The sequence below is a fragment of the Dama dama genome, chromosome 22, assembly GCF_033118175.1.
Source record: "Dama dama isolate Ldn47 chromosome 22, ASM3311817v1, whole genome shotgun sequence".
NCBI lineage: Eukaryota > Metazoa > Chordata > Mammalia > Artiodactyla > Cervidae > Dama > Dama dama.
Window position 1 is genome coordinate 5,807,464 of NC_083702.1, and position 16,263 is coordinate 5,823,726.

Here is a 16,263-nt window from a genome sequence, read left to right on the forward strand (position 1 = left end):
TCACTTAGACTTTCGTCATCCTGACCCCAGGCTCTGGGTGGGTACGCTTGGTTTTTTAAACAGGTGAGGAGTCTGCTTCGCAGGATGAGACTAACCTCCCCCGGCCACGCGGCTCGAAGCGGTACTCTGCGACCCGTCCGACAGCTCGCGCGACGGCCAGGTTAACAGAAACGCGCTCCCACGACGCCAGCCACCCTGACTCTGGCTGGGGTACCCACGCCGGGAGTACACGACCTCCGGCGGAAGCTCCTCCCGCGGGGCGGGGGGCGGAGCCACCGGGCAGGCATGGCCACGCCCCTGCGCGCCAACTTCCTAGCCGTCTTGGCCAATCGGAGCTCCGTTTCTTGCCGGGTGGGGAAACATGTTCTCCAGTCAGCGAGCGCCGTCGTCGCTCGGGCAACAGCGTCCTAGAGACACCGCGTGGGCTGAGCCTCTGTGGCCAGAGTGCCCTGGGGTCCGCGCGCCGAGTTGGCCTCCATGAGTCGGAGGATTGAGAAAGGGGCCGGGGTAAGGCGGAGCGGCCTTGGCAAGAGCGCACGAGCCCGGAGCGGGGAGTGTGGGGGGCGCTGAGGAGGGCCCGGGAGGATAGCTCTGGGGTGCCACAGCCCCGGGACACGTCGCATCCCCTCCTTGTCTGTGACCAAGGGGCGGTAGTGACCCGTTTACTCGTTTCACGCACGTGTGTATGTGGCGCGCCTGCCTGTGCCAGGAGCCGTTGTCGGGTCTGGGGGCTCCTGCAGTGAATTCGTTGTTGTTTTTCAGTCGCTCAGTCACATCTGACTTTGCGACCCCATGGACTGCGGTTGGCCAGTCTTTCCTGTCCTTCACTGTCTCCCAGAGTGAATATTCTCCTGCAGTGAATAGACCCATCCTTTTTATATTTCTATAAAGACTGACTATAAACAACGTAGAAGGTGGTGAATCTGCCTCCCATCTCTCTGAGGGTCACATCACTCAGACTTACAAAATGTCTCATGTTTTCTTCTTCCATTTGTTCCCACAGCAGCCTTTCGAATATTTTAAGTTCCACCTTGTAGATGGTGGCTTGAACCCCGCAGGGTGAAGGGGGCTGTCCCCGAGAATCACACCACTAGATGTTGCAGAGCCAGAATTCAAACTGAGCACTCTTGTCTCATGTCAGAATCTTCAGGCTTTCTGGAACATTCCTCTTTCTCAAACCGCAGGAATGATTCCTGCCTCCCTCAGAACTCTGTTTGGAAGCACTCTCTGAAATGCTCAGCGGTTATTTAAGACCATTGGCTGAATTACCCCATACTTCCTTTTCCTTCTGTCCTGAAAATCTTTGCCTTTCAGGATGCCTTGCCCCTGTTAAGAAGACTCTTATTTCCTTTTCAAGAGGAGTAATTTAATAATGTTTCTTAAATTGTGTGTGCTGCCAAATGAGTGGACCTACAGCAATGCTGTAAAAAAAATTTTTTTTTTCGACTTTCACATACTGCTGTTCCTTCTCTTTTATCCATTGTCTTCAACAGATGTATTTACTTGGCTAAGTCTGGGGAACTGAAAGTGAATAAGGCAAGGGCCCTTTGATTATCTGTGAACATGTTTGTCTCCTACTCAGTCTTACTGCAAGCTTCAGGAGGGCAAGGACTTATTTCAGTCACCTGTGCTCATGGGAACAACACCGTCAGTTTAGGGCCTGGCTCATGGCAGGTGCTTGTGCTTGTAGATGTTTGTCAAGAATTGCTTACCTGAGACATTAAATCTGCTGTCCACTTTGTCTTCCGTGTCCCTACCCTTTTGCAGCTGTCCACCTCTCCCGTGCAGAGATCTCTGCATCGCCCTTGCTGTGACCCCTCCAGCTGACTGGCACATGGAGACAGAACCAGCTCTAGCAGGATGCTCAGGAGTCTGGAGCCCGCCTGGAGCAGGAATCCACTGGGAGCCCACTGGCTGTTAACAAGACAGTTGCTTTCGTAAAGCCTCTTGACTGGTATCAAGTGAATGTTTAAGGTTAGTAGATGAGGAGAGTCACTGAAGTTTTTCTTGGATGATTCCTTCCCCTGCCAGGGTTGGAAAATAAGCTGTTTAATATAGATGAGAAAGTGTGATGAGGCAAGAAGCTAAAGTCACTTTATTCCTTTAAATATCACAAGAGAGCTAACCTTTTTGTGAAGTGTATGTACCTAAAATTACCCCAGATCTGGCTTCCCCTCTAGCTCAGCTGGTAAAGAATCCACCTGCAATGCAGAAGACCTGGGTTTGATCCCTGGGTTGGGAAGATCTCCTGGGGAAGAGAAAGGCTACCCACTCCAGTATTCTGGCCTGGAGAATTCCATGGACTGTATAGTCCATGGGGTTGCAAAGAGTCGGACACGACTGAGCGAGTTCCACCCCAAATCTAGGTTTGTGCAGTTATACAGATTGGATCCTTGTACTAGTTAAATGTTGATTCACTTTCCACACAGTGCTGCCCAGGACATCCACGCCATTTAAAAGAGGAGATGTAGAGGGAAGGAATGTTTGGGGAAACTCTGTGAATGGAGATAACATATGAACATGATACACTTCCAGTATGAAAGAGCTTCGTTTTTTACTCTTTTCTCTTGGTTTCAATCTTTTACTGCTATATTGTTTAATTTGTCTCAGACGCCACCGTTATCTTTCCACCTGTTTTTCCGCAGTTTGACTGTTTCTATTACCATTGCTCCTCCTGGCTAATATCGAGCGCTCACTGTGTCCCAGGCAAAGTTTGGAGCCTCTCATTACCTTTTTTAAATTTAGTGCTTCTTGCCTATGAAACAGTACAGTTATTATTCCCATTTTACAGATGAGGTAGCAAGGATGCAGAGAAGCTAGGTGGTGGCATGTGACCTCTGCTCCAGGACTGCTTGGTGACAGGGCCTGCTTTCTCAGACAGTCCCCTCTCGCTCTCAGAGATGTGTGTGCCCTGCACATCCCACTGGGCTTTGAGGGGACTTGTAACAATACATGGCGAAGGAAATGGCAGCCCACTCCAGTATTCTTGCCTGGAGAATCCCATGGACGGAGGAGTACAATATGGTAAATAGGAAAGTAACTTCAAGAAGAGAATACTCAGATAATTCGTAATGGTTAATATAGACGGGCTGCAAATGTGGCTGTGAGCTTCTTTTTTTGTTTGTTTTTAATTGAATGAAAGATTCTTTAAATTTTATAGTGGTTTATAATTTTCAAAATTTTCACACACATGATTTCACATAATCCCATAACAACCCTGTTTTCCTCGCCACCTCCATCTTGCCCGTCCCCCCTTCCCTCTCTCCACTGGTAACCGCTGGTTTGTTCTCTATATTTGTGAGTCTGCCTCTCTTTTGTTTTATTAGCTATGAAGTTCTTGAACTCAGGAAAAAGAAAATTAAAAACAAAACAACCAAAAAAAGAAAGAAGTTGAATTCATTTTGTCGAGGCAAATAAGGCATTTTAATTTCTCTCCAAAAAGGAAAGTGTTTCTAATGCCTCCATCTAAAGGAAATTTTTCCTGGGGCTCATCAGCAAGCCCCAGATGATCCAGTTTAACACAGAGTGCCCAGGGTGTAGGCTCAGTGTCCTAGCTATTAAGGGAAGAAAATGTAGACTGTTGCATTTGTATAGAATTTTTGAGTAGTACAAGGCACAAATCAGAGTTAAAATTTACAAAATACATAACAAAATAAGATTAAACAATAGCCAGCAAAATAGAAATTTTTGGGAATACCTTCTGAATTTTGTTTTTCGGCAAGTGGTGTTATCTGGTTCCCGGGGTTGGTTCCAGTCATTTGTTTGTTTGTTTAACAGTTACCTGTTGAGCACCGGTCACATGCCAGGCCCCGGTCTAGGCAGTGAGGATACTGCAGAGACGGTCAGATCACCACCCTCCTTTGCCTGGGGTCTCCACCCTGCCGTTTTCTCCTGCTGGACCGTTCCTGGACTGACTTTGGTTTGCCACCCTTTGTTGTCCTTCCTGTAAAACCCAAGACCACCATACTCAGCAGCTTGCACCGTAACGGTCTCCCTGCCTTCCACCTGGGCTCTGATTTTTCTTTCTCTGCCTTCCCAGGACCTAAAGTCTGTGACAGCCATCTAGGAGTGAGCACAGACTACTGCGCATCAGTCTCTTTGGATACGTTTTCTGGGTCCCGTGACAGCCTTTTTTGTTTGTTTGGTTGCTTTTGGCCATGCCCCGTGGTATGTGGGATCTTAGTTCTCCAACCAGGGATCGAACCCACACCCCCGGCATTGGAGGGCAAAGTCTTAACCACTGGACCACCAGGGAAGTCCTAGCGTCAGCCTGTAGAGGGTTTCACTGAACCATCGCAGGTCACTTGCCCCTTGAGGACCTGGTGGAAGCCATGTATCCTCCCTCTAGAAAAATCATCTCTCACACCCTTTTGAATTTAATCTCAGAGAGTTTGAAAGTCCAGAAGTGCACACACGTGAACCTTGTCCCTAGATCCCAGGTTAAGAATGTGCGTGCATGGTGTCACTCAGCCATGTCCAACTCTTTGCGACCCCAGGCCATGGACTGTAGCCCGTCAGGCTCCTCTGTCCATGGGGAATCTCCAGGCAAGAATACTGGAGTGGGTTGCCATTTCCTTCTCCAGGGGATCTTCATGACCCAGGGATCGAACCTGTGTCTTGATTAGCAGGTGGATTCTTTACCACTGAGCCACCTGGTAAGAATACTTGCTTTAAAGAGAGATATTATCTCCATTTTGCAAATGAGAAAACTGGGTGAGGAGGAGGTTAATTAACTTGCAAGTTTGCATGGCAGATAATGGAACTGATTTTGACTCCACGTCTTCTCGACTCTAAACCCTTAATTTTTCCCACTGTCCAAACATGTAGGTGCTCAGTAAATATGGGAGTGAGTGTGTAGAAGGTCCAGAAGGGAGCTTTAAACTGAATATGCCCCGAATACAACAGAACATCATTTGATATCAGAATAGACAGGGAGAAGATTTTTCTCAAGTATTTGGATTTAGCTGCCAAAATCCTTTGTGCTGCTTGCAACTTTTTCCCAGTTTTGTCAAGTGATAATTTCCCCCCATGATTCCAGTTCCAACAGTTTTTGCTTCTGATGCCATTTCTGTTGGGCTGTGCCCATTTCTTACTCTCGTGTTGAATTATGTTTTCTCTGGATGCCAAGGCAGATGGATGGCACTTTTGTTATGATTCTGATATAAATAGCATCTGTTAAAAACTGGACATCCGTGCTTATCTGACAAATAAACAAATACATCAGTAGGATAGCCTTCTAATCGTGGTTTTGCCAGTGGTAATAAGTGTATTTGATGGTCTGTGACTCAGTGCTTGCTTGGGGGGCACTGGTTTTATTTTCCTTGCTAATTTCGACCTTACTGTATGTTTTGATAGACTCATATTCATGAATGTCGTAGAATTCTCTTTATTTAGAAAACCTAAACTGAGGATGACGTCAGGCCGGGGGTGACCTAAAGAACTCATCACAGTGCCTCGCCCATGCTAAGAACACTGTTTAGCTTTCAAGGTCGAGGGTAAAAGTAGCCAAGCTCCTTACCCTGGCAGTGTTAGTTGTTACTAGCCGTGGTCCATCAGGAACGGAGATGAGCAGGGTGCTTCCTGCGTACCCGGCCGTGTGGTAGGTGCTGAGTAAAGATGTTGAGTGCGGGTGACTCTCTGTATGGGAGGGGCTCCCTGACCAGTAGGGGCCACAGACAAACAGCCAAGAGGAAAGCCTGGAAGCAGAGAACCAAAGTGAAGGTAGATGTAGAGCTAGAGGAAATGGCACCCCACTCCAGTACTCTTGCCTGGAAAATGTCATGGACAGCGGAGTCTGGCAGGCTACAGTCCATGGGGTTGCAAAGAGTCGGACATGACTAAGCAACTGGGTGCAAACACACACACACACACACACACACAGTTGATTAACAATGTTGAATTGGTACTTCCCTGGTAGCTGAGTGGTTAAGACTCTGTGCTTCCACCACAGGAGGCATGGGTTTGATCCCTGGTTGGGGAACTAAGATCCTGTATGCTGTTCATTATGGCCAAAAATAAAATTAAAAACAGACAAACAGACAGAAACCAATGTTGTGTTAGTTTCAGGTGTACAACAAAGTGATTCGATTATACACCTACCTATCTTTCTTCAGATTCTTTTCCATTGTAGGTTTTTTTTTTAAATTTATTTGGCTGTACCAAGTCGTAGTTGTGGCATGTGGGATCTTTAGTTGTGGCATATGAACTCTTACTTGTCACGTGTGGGATCTAGTTCCCCTACCTTGCATTGGGAGCACAAAGTCTTATACACTAGACCACCATGGAAGTCCCTCATTTATGTGTACAAGATATTGAATATAGTTCATTCCTTCTGCTATTCAGTAGGTCCTTGTTGTTTACCTATTTTTTATATAGTAGAGTATATCTGTAATCCCCAAATCCTAATTCATCCCTCCCCCTTTCCCATCTACTAACCATAAGTTTATTTTCTATGTCTGTGAGTCTATTTCTGTTTTGTGAATGAGTTAATTTCTATAATTTGTTTTAAAGGTTACATGTATAAAAGGTATCATATGATGCTTTTTCTCTGACTTTCTTCACTTAGTATGACAGTCTCTAGCTCCATCCATGTTGCCCCAAATGGCATTATTTCATTCCTTTTTATGGCTGAGTAATATAGGGTATTATATATATTATATATATATATATGTATAAAATATACATATCTCACAACTTCTTTATCCATTCATCTGTGAACGGACACTTAGGTTGTGCTGCTATGATCATTGGGGTATATATATCTTTTTGAATTAAGAGTTTTCTTCTTTTCTGGATTAGATAAGGCATGATTAGTTTTAAGGAGGATAGGAAGGCCTCCTGAAAGTGGGGGCTCCACCCTCAGTCTAGAAAGATGAAGTGTGGTAGAAAAGGAAATTCCAGCAGGAGTGTGACCCAGTACACAGAGGTGAGGAACTGCATGGTATATTCATTTGGATTTTGTGTAAAATGCAGCAGGCATGAAGCTGCAGTGTCTGGAAGTTTCCTGCGGCCAGGTTATTAATGATGCGAATAACCTTATACCCCACAATTAGGAGTCTGACTTCAGTTTGTATACCTAGAGTAGTCATACAAATGCATGTTGTGGGGTTTTTTTTTAATCTAAAAAATGTAGATTCACAGACGAGTTGCAGAATTAGTACAGAGATTTCCCATGTGCCCCCAGCTTCCCCCATGGTTCCATCTTACAGAGTAACCACGATACACTTAGCAAAACCAGGGTGCTGTCCCTGCTGCAGTCCTAGTAACCAATAGAGACTTTATTCAGATTTTACCAGTCTTGACAGGACTCAGTCTTTTTTCTCTTGGTGCATAGTTCTGTGAAATTTTAGCACATGTGTAGTTTTACCTTGCACGTTTTTTAAGCCAGGGACCAACGTAACTGTGTGCTTTAGCAAGAGAGATCCTGGCCACAGAGGAGGATGGATTAGAAGGGACTTGGAGACCTGGATGCGATCTAAGGGGCTGTTTCTGGAATCCACATGAATGAGGATGAGCTTGGGTAGTGAAGGGAGGGATGGAGAGGGCGGGGGGACCGATGTCACAGATGTTCTCCAGGTACCGCGGACAGTCCCTGCCGCCGCTTAGAAAAAGGGCCAGATCACAGTCGTGGAGAAAGAAGCAGGCCTCAGCTGTCATTACGGACCGTGGTCAGTTTTCTAAGGGCAGTAGCAAGCAATTGGAGTTCTTAAAGCAAGGAAGTAACAAAAGATCAGCGTTTTAAACTGTGGTGGTAGTCTGTGTGTGTGTGAGTGTGTGTGTATGGTTTTGGTGTATGTGTGCTTGTGTGTGTGGTATGTGGGTACATGTTTGTGGTGTGTATGTATAGTGTGTGTGAGTTCGAGTTATGGGAAGAGAAGTGGTGCTCATGGTGCTGGCATAAAATATCTCTGTGAGAAACCCAAAATTTAGCCTGAAATTCATGTACAAGACCTGCCTGCGGTGGTGGGCAGTTCTCCAGTAACCTGCAAAACCGCTGGATTGCTCTGCAGACCCGAAGGCTCTGTCCCTGTGGTTTGGTGAGCTAAACAAGAAAATCTGCCTAACCCCACTGCTTTCTTAATTTCCAGAATTCACCAATTCAGAAATAGTTTTTCTTGAAGGAAATGAAACAAAATAGCACCAAAACAGACACCTCCACCGTCCCCAGTACTGCACGGAGTCTCAAAGCCAGCGAGCCGCTGCTCTAGCCTGAAGGTCTGTCTGCTGACGGGTTGGAGGAGCGCGGTGGGTTCCCTGGACGGTGCCGGGCTCAGAAAGTTGGTGGTGATACCATGATCACTTCCGTCTGGTTTGTTGTTCGCCCAGCAGGCGTGCGCAAAATGCTGGTTCTTGGGCCAGAATTGTCTGGGAAACTTACATATCATATCAGCAAGCATCGGCCCATACATTTTAAAGCCAGGGGTCCTTCGTTGGGCGTTCCATGTGACCCCAGCCGTTAGACAGCCACGGTGAGCTCGACAAATGCCTTCCCGCGGCCGGCAGAGCCCTCTGGACGGCGCAGGTCCATGTGTCTACTGTAGGTGGCAGCAGCTGCCCGACTTCCCAGTACAGAGCTCAAGCCAGGAATCCATCGCCTGTCCCCTTTGCCAGCGTCCGAGGACTTGCTGAGCCGGCTGCGATAAAAACAGGACGCAATTAATACTCCTGGTCTGCTCGCAGGAGCGGGGAGGACCCAGTGGTTCCAGCAATTACATTTTAAAAGCCGTCCAGGGAGACTGTGTTTGAGCTGGGAACAGCCGTTTGTCAATTCCTCCGACACAACTTGTTTTCTGTCGTCTGTGGCTGTATCTGTCATCACATTAGGTGTGGTGGTGAGTCTGGAAATGTTCGTTAGGTAAGAGTGACTTTCTGAGGCACTTTCTGAGATTAGGTGTTTGTGTCCATGGTAGAGAAAGCATATTACAAACAAAATTGTGAGAAGCTTTTTCTTTTTCTTTAAGGCTTTGTGTTCTGGGCCAGCAAGGCATTCATGATGATATAAATGATCCCGAACCCACAACACTCAACTCAGTTAAACTCAGGGAGCATTATTTTTGGAACGCTGTCAGCAGATGTGGTTCCTGCTCCCGTGGCATTGATGGGTTCTTAATGGGTAACATAGGCATCAAACGATCTTAAGGGTCATGAGTGTGAATTAAGAAAACCTTTCTCCCAGGTCACTGGTTCTCAGCATAGGGCATGAGTGTGAGAAATCACAGGTGGTGTCAAGACTTGGACCTCCGCTGACGGGAGAGAGTGAAGATCTGGAGCAAAATCCAGGAGTGGCGGGGCGTGAGAGAGTGTGTGTGTCTGTGTGTGTGTGCGTGTGTGTGCATTTTGGGAGGTGAATGCTGTTTGGATGCCCGGGCTGTGAAAATCCTCCCTCATTGACAAACACTTTTGGAGTTGCAGAGGTGTGCTGGGTACACTGGGGCAGCGGGTACCGTAGCATCGAACCACTGTTTTATTTCATGCAGTCTATAATGAAGTGTATAACTTCCAAAGTGAAAGCATAATTACCTACTGAGATGCGTGCAGCTCAGGGGAAGGACAGGCTGTGATGAGCGACTCTACCAGGAGAATGTGGACGAGGCGAGCCGGGGACGTCTCCAAGGAGGTGGTGGGCACGCTGGGATCTGGAGGAGAGAGGAGTTGGCGCAGTGAGGGGTAGATCTGGGCAGAGGGCCCCGTGGGGCCACGGGAAGCAGGTGGGGACGGTGACAGAGGCGGGCGCCGGGCCCTGTGCTGCCCGGTGGGCCCCGGCAGGCCCGCTGTGTCGTGTGTCTGACGTACGCTTGTTGTGGTTCCGTTCACTAAGCTGTGTCCGACCCCCCGCGACCCCATGGACTGTGGCGCGCCTGTCTGTGGCTTCCCTGTCCTTCACTGTCTCCTGGGGCTTGCTCAAACTCATGTCTGTTGATTCAATGCATGTTTATTAGCAAATGTTTAAAGACTGATGTTGGCATCATCCCAACATAGCTATTTTTGTCTACAAAATAGACCCTGTCCACCCTTGGAAATAACATTTTTATACCGTATGCATATAGTGTACCTTTTCCTCTTAACCTTGTTCTAAACATGTTTTTCCGTTCCCACGTGTTCTATATTATTTATAATAGTGGTAAATAATCACCTGCTCAGACTTTGCGAGCCTTGTATTGTATATAGTTTTGAAATATTTATTTGTGATTTATTTGGCTGTGTTGGGTCTCAGTTGCGGCCCACGGGACCATCATGTCACACGGTGGGGAGGGGGGTCTTCCGTGGCGGCTGAGGCTTAGTTGTGCCGAGGCACTGTGGGATCTTAGTTCCCCGACCAGGGATCGAACCCACGTCCTCTACATTGCAAGGCGGATTCTCAACCGCTGGACCACCGGGGGCGTCCCTTGTGTTTTATTTTGAGTTAATTTCTGAGCTGGTAATGGTGAGTCTTGTGGTGTATACGGGTAGGCATGAAATTTACGCTGCAAGAGAGCGTATTTGTGAAAATGAGGTTTGGGAGGAAGGTGAAAGCCCACGTTGGGGTCTGAGGAGCCCCTGGTCTAGCAGGGGAGGGGACGCTAGATGGAGGAAGGCTGAGACACTCAGACTGTCCAGGCTGCCGGCTGGGGAGGAGGTCAGTTTATAACCAGGGAATTTTCCACTAAATTGAATTCAGATGACTGGCTAAATTGTTTTTTATGATACCCTATCATTTGAAATATATTTGTAAATCAACTTGCATTCTTATAATTCCTGTGTTTAGAGCAGTGAGGGGTTGCCAGCCAGTTCTAAGATCCTAAGCGAGTATGGGACCCAGATGAGGCAAGCAGACGAGGCTTCAACGTTAGTGCCCTGAGCCCAGGGATCTCAAGGTTTGACTGTTGTTTATGTAGATGTTGTTGCTACTTATTCGCTAAGTTGTGTCAGATTCTTTTGCGATCCCAGGGACTGTAGCCCTCCAGGCTTCTCTGTCCATGGGATTTTCCAGGCAAGAATACAGGGGTGGGTTGCCATTGCCTTCTCCATTATGTAGATGGCTCACTTTTAATTTTCTCCATGTTCTTTTGAGTAGGTTGCAGAATTGTTAAGACTGTTTTGCAGATGCAAGGTATCCTTTCTTGACGATAGGTTTTCTTATCGCTCTATTGATATGTGTAGACTTCATGGTTCTTATCCCCGTGCTTGTGTGAGCTTGCCTGCAGACCACTCACAGGCACCTGGGACAGTCCACACCCCTGGCGCAGCTGGGCAAAAAGCTCGGTGACTCTGGGTCTTGGCCTCATGAGTAAATCTGGCTTTTCCTACTAGTGTTTCATTTCTCTGCCTCTAAAAATACGGATTAAAAATGAAATGAAACATTTGTTGCTCAGTTGTGTCCAGCTCTTTGTGACCCCATGGACTGTAGCCTGCCAGGCTCCTCTGTCCATGGGATTTTCCAGGCAAGAATACTGGGGTGGGTTGCCATTCCCTTCTCCAGAGGATCTTCCCGACCCAGGGATCGAATCTGGGTCTCCTGCCTTGCAGGCAGATGCTTTGTCATCTGAGCCACTGGGGAAGCTAAAAATGTGGATAGCGGAATCTAACTCACAAGGTTGATGATTAACCAGTGGCCAGAAAAATGGGCTCTTGCGAGGTGATGGTGGCTGAATCCCCTAAGTACAGCATGTGCTGGTCTTTTAACTCCATTTTGATGTCAAGCCAGGAACTTGACTCATGAGCCTCCTTAAAAACTATAGACTCATCCTTGTAAATAAGCTTCAGATTCTTGTGAAGCAGTGGTCCCAGCTTGTTATTAAAACACAGATGGCTGGGCACCCCCGACCCCAGAGTTTCAGATTGGTCGGTCTGGGTGGAGCCTGGGAATTTGCGTTTCTGAAAAAGCCCTAGGTGATGTCGATATGGCTGTTCACGGACCACATTTGAAGAACCACTGTTTGAAAGCTTTATGTCTGCTTCAATAGCCTTTTAAAACTAATTTTTTTTTTTTGATGGAAAAGAAATGCACAGAGAAAATAATAGTATCAGTAACAACGGAAAACCATGTTCTGTCTGCTTGAGGAATCTAGAAATGGAAAAATAGCTCCAGTCCTGTTGAGATGGACCCTGAGGACATCTCTTGGACAAAGTCTTGAAGCCAGCCCCTGAGCCGGGGAGATGCAGGTCAGGAAGACAGGCATCACTGCGTCTCTACATGCGCCGTCAGGGTAATCAAACGTGCTACGGAAGAACCTCATTCCTGCTCTTTGAAAACACGTGCCATTTTCTTCAAATCCTGAGTTAGGTCTCGAGTTCCTGGCGGGGCCGGGTGGGTCACACTCTTCTCTCTGGTCCTCCCCTCGCGCCTGCAGCACTGGCTGGAGAATGAATGGTCGAGAGCAGAGTTGGTTGGCAAGTGCTTCCACCAAGGATGTTTAGGTGGGACACCCAGACGGGAGGCTCCGTGTTCAGAGTGGTCCAGATTTGGCCCTCTGGAATATTCATGCCGTAATTGAAGTCTCACTAGCTTTCACGGTCCTGCAGTTGGTAGAAATGAGGATTGGAGAAGACCCAACAGGTCATCCAGACCATTCTCCCTCTGGAAAAGGCTTATTCCCTGCAGTGCACTCAGCAGCATTAGGAGGAATTACTTTTCATATGATTACTATTTTTTTTGTTTCTCATTCTGTCTTCAGCTAAGTGTTTCTTGAATTGAATCACTTTGCATTCAAGTAATAAAATGCACAACAGGCAGTCCATTTCTGGGTGATTATCTCACTCCTCAGGTGGTGTAATAAGGCATGAGGCCAGAGCCCTGGCATGCCTTATTGTTATTAGGAAGGGAATTTATGGACAAAATAAAGAAAGTGGCTGTTTGCATCAGTGATAACCACAATGAGGAGTGCAGTCACGGCTGATCCCCCCCACCCCTGTGCTTGGAGCGCAGGGCAGGCAGGAGCCCAGTACCTTAACTGTGCAGGTGGCGGTGGGGGGCGGGCAGAGGTGCCCCACTGCCTTCAAGGGGCTTGTTGTTTATTTTGCAAAAAAGCAGCAGGAAAGCCTTGGCTGTTGACTTGATACCTGGGAGGGGCCCGTCTCAGGCACCAGCTCCGGGCTTTGCATTGTGTGCCTGGGTCAATCGCTTCCCGCTCTGTGCTCCTGTGTCCTCACCTATGAAATGGGAAGAGCCGTAGGTGGTTGGGCTGGGAAGGGTTAAATGATGAGGTTTTTTTTTTTTTCCCCATAAATCTTAAGCACATTTCCCGGCTCAAAGGAATCCCTATTAAATGCTAATAGGATTAGAATAATTTTTTTTCCCCCCCTTAAAATTCTTCATAAGCTGGAGCTTCCGTGTCTCTTCTCTAGCCTGCGCTTCCACCAAGGATGCTTAGGCGGGACACCCAGCCAGGCTCCGCACTCACAGCGGTCCGGGTTTGGCTCTCACGTGCGTGATCGTCCCCGCCACCCACGGTGTTCCTTCCTGAGGCCATGCCCTCCTCTTGCCGCTTCACATGTGCTATCCAAAAAGAAAAGAAAGAAAGGGAAGTCGCTCAGTCATGTCCAACTCTTCACGACCCCCATGCTCCTCCGTCCATGGGATTCTCCAGGCAAGAGTACTGGAGTGGGTTGCCATTTCCTTCTCCAGGAGATCTTCCCGCCCCAGGGATCAGACCCGGGTCTCCCGCATCGTGGGCAGACGCTTTGCTGTCTGAGCCACCAGGGGAGTCCGCTGTCCACATCACGGACCCAGATGACACCCAGCTTGGTGGCCGCCCCGTGCTGCAGCTGACCGTGGCTGGAGAAAGGCCGCCCCCGCCTGCCCTGGCCTTCAGGCTCCTGTCCACGGGCCTCGGGCGGGCTCTCTCAGCCCCCTGCCAGGCGTGCGTGCTGCTCCTCCCGCCCTCCTGCTTGCCTTCCCGTCCAGCCCACTCTCCCTCCCCCTCAGTCCTGAGACGCCTGTGCCCATCCTCATGTGCTGCTGCTGACCCGACTTCCCTTCCCTGAGAAGAGAGAGCCGGCAGGAGGGGGCTGCCGCGTGCCTTGCGCTCTGTCTGCCCACACGCTCTGCCGTGCTGGTTGTCAGGAGCCATCTCTGCACCCCAGGAGATCCTGTCTCCACTGGCAAACCCATGGGAACCACCCGTTTCCTCCCTTCTCTCCTGTGTCATCCCTCTTGGCCCACAGGGCTGGTCGCAATCACGAGTATTCAGGCCCACTGCCGGTTCTCCTGTGATAAAGACGGCTCTCTGTGGAGGCCCGTCTCTCCTCTGGTGCCCGCCCCCCCCCCCCCCCACCCCCGCGCCCCTGCTGCTTTACAGCCAAGTTCCTGGAAGCAGGTGTCTCTGTCTGCTGCTACTGAGTCTTCTCTGAGTTCATCTGGACTCAGACAAGCTTCCTGCCAACCACCCAGTTCCACCAGCGTGGCTACTGTTCGGGCCACCAGTGGCTCCTGCCTGGCTTAGTCCTGGGGCCGTTCTTGGCCCTCATCTTATGTGATTATCCCTGGAACTTTGACACACAGCATCACCCCCTCCTCCTTGACACACTTTGTTCACTTGGGTCCCTGGACACTCCGGTCCCCTGGTTTTTCTCTTCTCCCAACTGGTTGCTCTTCCTCAGCCTCCTTTGCCAATTCCTCCTCATGTCCCCGAGCTCTGAAAGTCCGTGTACCCCAAGGCTTGGCCCTTGCGGCTCTTCTCTCTTACACCCCCTTTCCTGATGTGCTGGTCCGATAGCATGCCTTTACGTGCATTGTATGCTGACGATCCCCAAACTTCTGTCTTTATCAAACCTCATGCATCCAGCCGCCTATTTCAGTATCTCCCCCTGGCTATCTAGTAAGCATCTCAGATGTAACCTATCCAGAAGGAATTCCTGATCTTCCCCTCCAGACACAATCTACCTGCTGTCTTTCCCATCTCAGTTCATACACTCGATCCAGCCTTTCTCTTGCACACCAGATCAGATGTGTAAGGAAGTACACTGGCTCTTCCAGTATGTGCCTGGAGTCTGATCATTCCTCAATTACTTTCCCCAGAAGGACCCTGCTCCCCGCCACAGCTTCTCTTGCATGGACGACGGCAGGAGACTTGTAACTGGTCTCCCTGTTTCTTCTTCTGCCTCTGTCGATCTATTCTTGACATGCAACCAGAGGGATCCTTTAAATACAGAGGCCAGAGCGTAATCCTGTGTCTAACCCTCCAGCCGCTCAGCGTCTGCACAGCCTAAGGCCCACGGGGCCCAGGTGCTTCTCCCCCATCTGCCGCCCGCTGCCCCGTGGCGCTCCCGCTGGCTTTGGTCCGGTCTGGGTTCCTGCAGACCTTTGCTCAGTGACGCCTGTTTCCCCCTCTGCTCCTTTTGTCCCCGCAGCAGTTACGCATGGGTATACTGCTAGTGCTAAGTCACTTCAGTCGTGTCCCGACTCCTTTCAATCCCACGGACCACAGCCCCCCTAGGCTTCTCAGTCCATGGAATTCTCCAGGCAAGGAGACTGGAGTGGATCCCCGTCACCAGGACATCTTCCCGACCCAGGGATTTCTTAAGTCTCTGGCATTGGCAGGCAGGTTCTTTACCACTAGCACCACCTGTTTAATTTACTTATTTTATTTGTTGTATGTCTTCCATTACTAGAATCTAAGGTCCCTGAGGGCCATGATTTTGCCAGTTTTGTTCACTGACCCTCCCCCCCACCCCCAGGCTTCGGTCTAGAAGGAGCATGATAAACACCTTTTGACTGAGCGTGTACCGAGCCATGTTCTTCTGGAAGTTTACCAGAGCTGTGGTTCTAGGTTTCAGTTCTGTTCAGTGAGTCTGGTGGAAGAAGGAGATATGTGGGAGAGTGACGGAAGCTCTCAGCCTCACCCAGCCTTAGCCCTGGGGTGGTCCCGGCCTGCAAGGACCTGCCGACGGTTGGTGGCAGATAGGACAGGTGCAGACTGACGCCGTGTGGGGCAATCAGGGCTGCCTGAAGAGAGGAAAGCCGAGCGCTGGCCGATGTGGATTTCCTGTACGTGAGGAAGTTCCGATCCATTTCTTCAACCCTGTAAGCTTGAGGTTCTTCAGATCCAGTGCTTTGGAGGTGCTGCCTAGCCTGATTGTCTGTACTCAAATAGTGCCGTGCACATCCACCTTGGTTTGACTATTATTAATTATGCACTTATGATTCAGTGTGAAGCCCAGGAGGGAAAACTGTTTGCTTTTTGGCTATGCTGGATCTTCATCGCTATGGGAGATATTCTCTAGTTGCAGGCAGCAGGCGCTACCCTCTGCTTGGGGTGCACAGGCTTCTCACTGCAGTGGCTTCTC

General features: G+C 49.0%; 1 protein-coding gene across 1 annotated transcript in view; it reads left to right on the forward strand.

The window, feature by feature from the left end:
- The first annotated feature begins 379 nt into the window (after positions 1 to 379).
- EFCAB6 (EF-hand calcium binding domain 6) overlaps positions 380 to 16,263 on the forward strand; it is a 245,902-nt gene continuing 230,018 nt past the window's right edge. The window contains exons 1-2 of the mRNA XM_061124022.1: positions 380 to 507; positions 1,768 to 1,974. The gene's annotated coding sequence lies outside the window, so the exon portion shown is untranslated. The remainder of the gene's footprint in view (positions 508 to 1,767; positions 1,975 to 16,263) is intronic.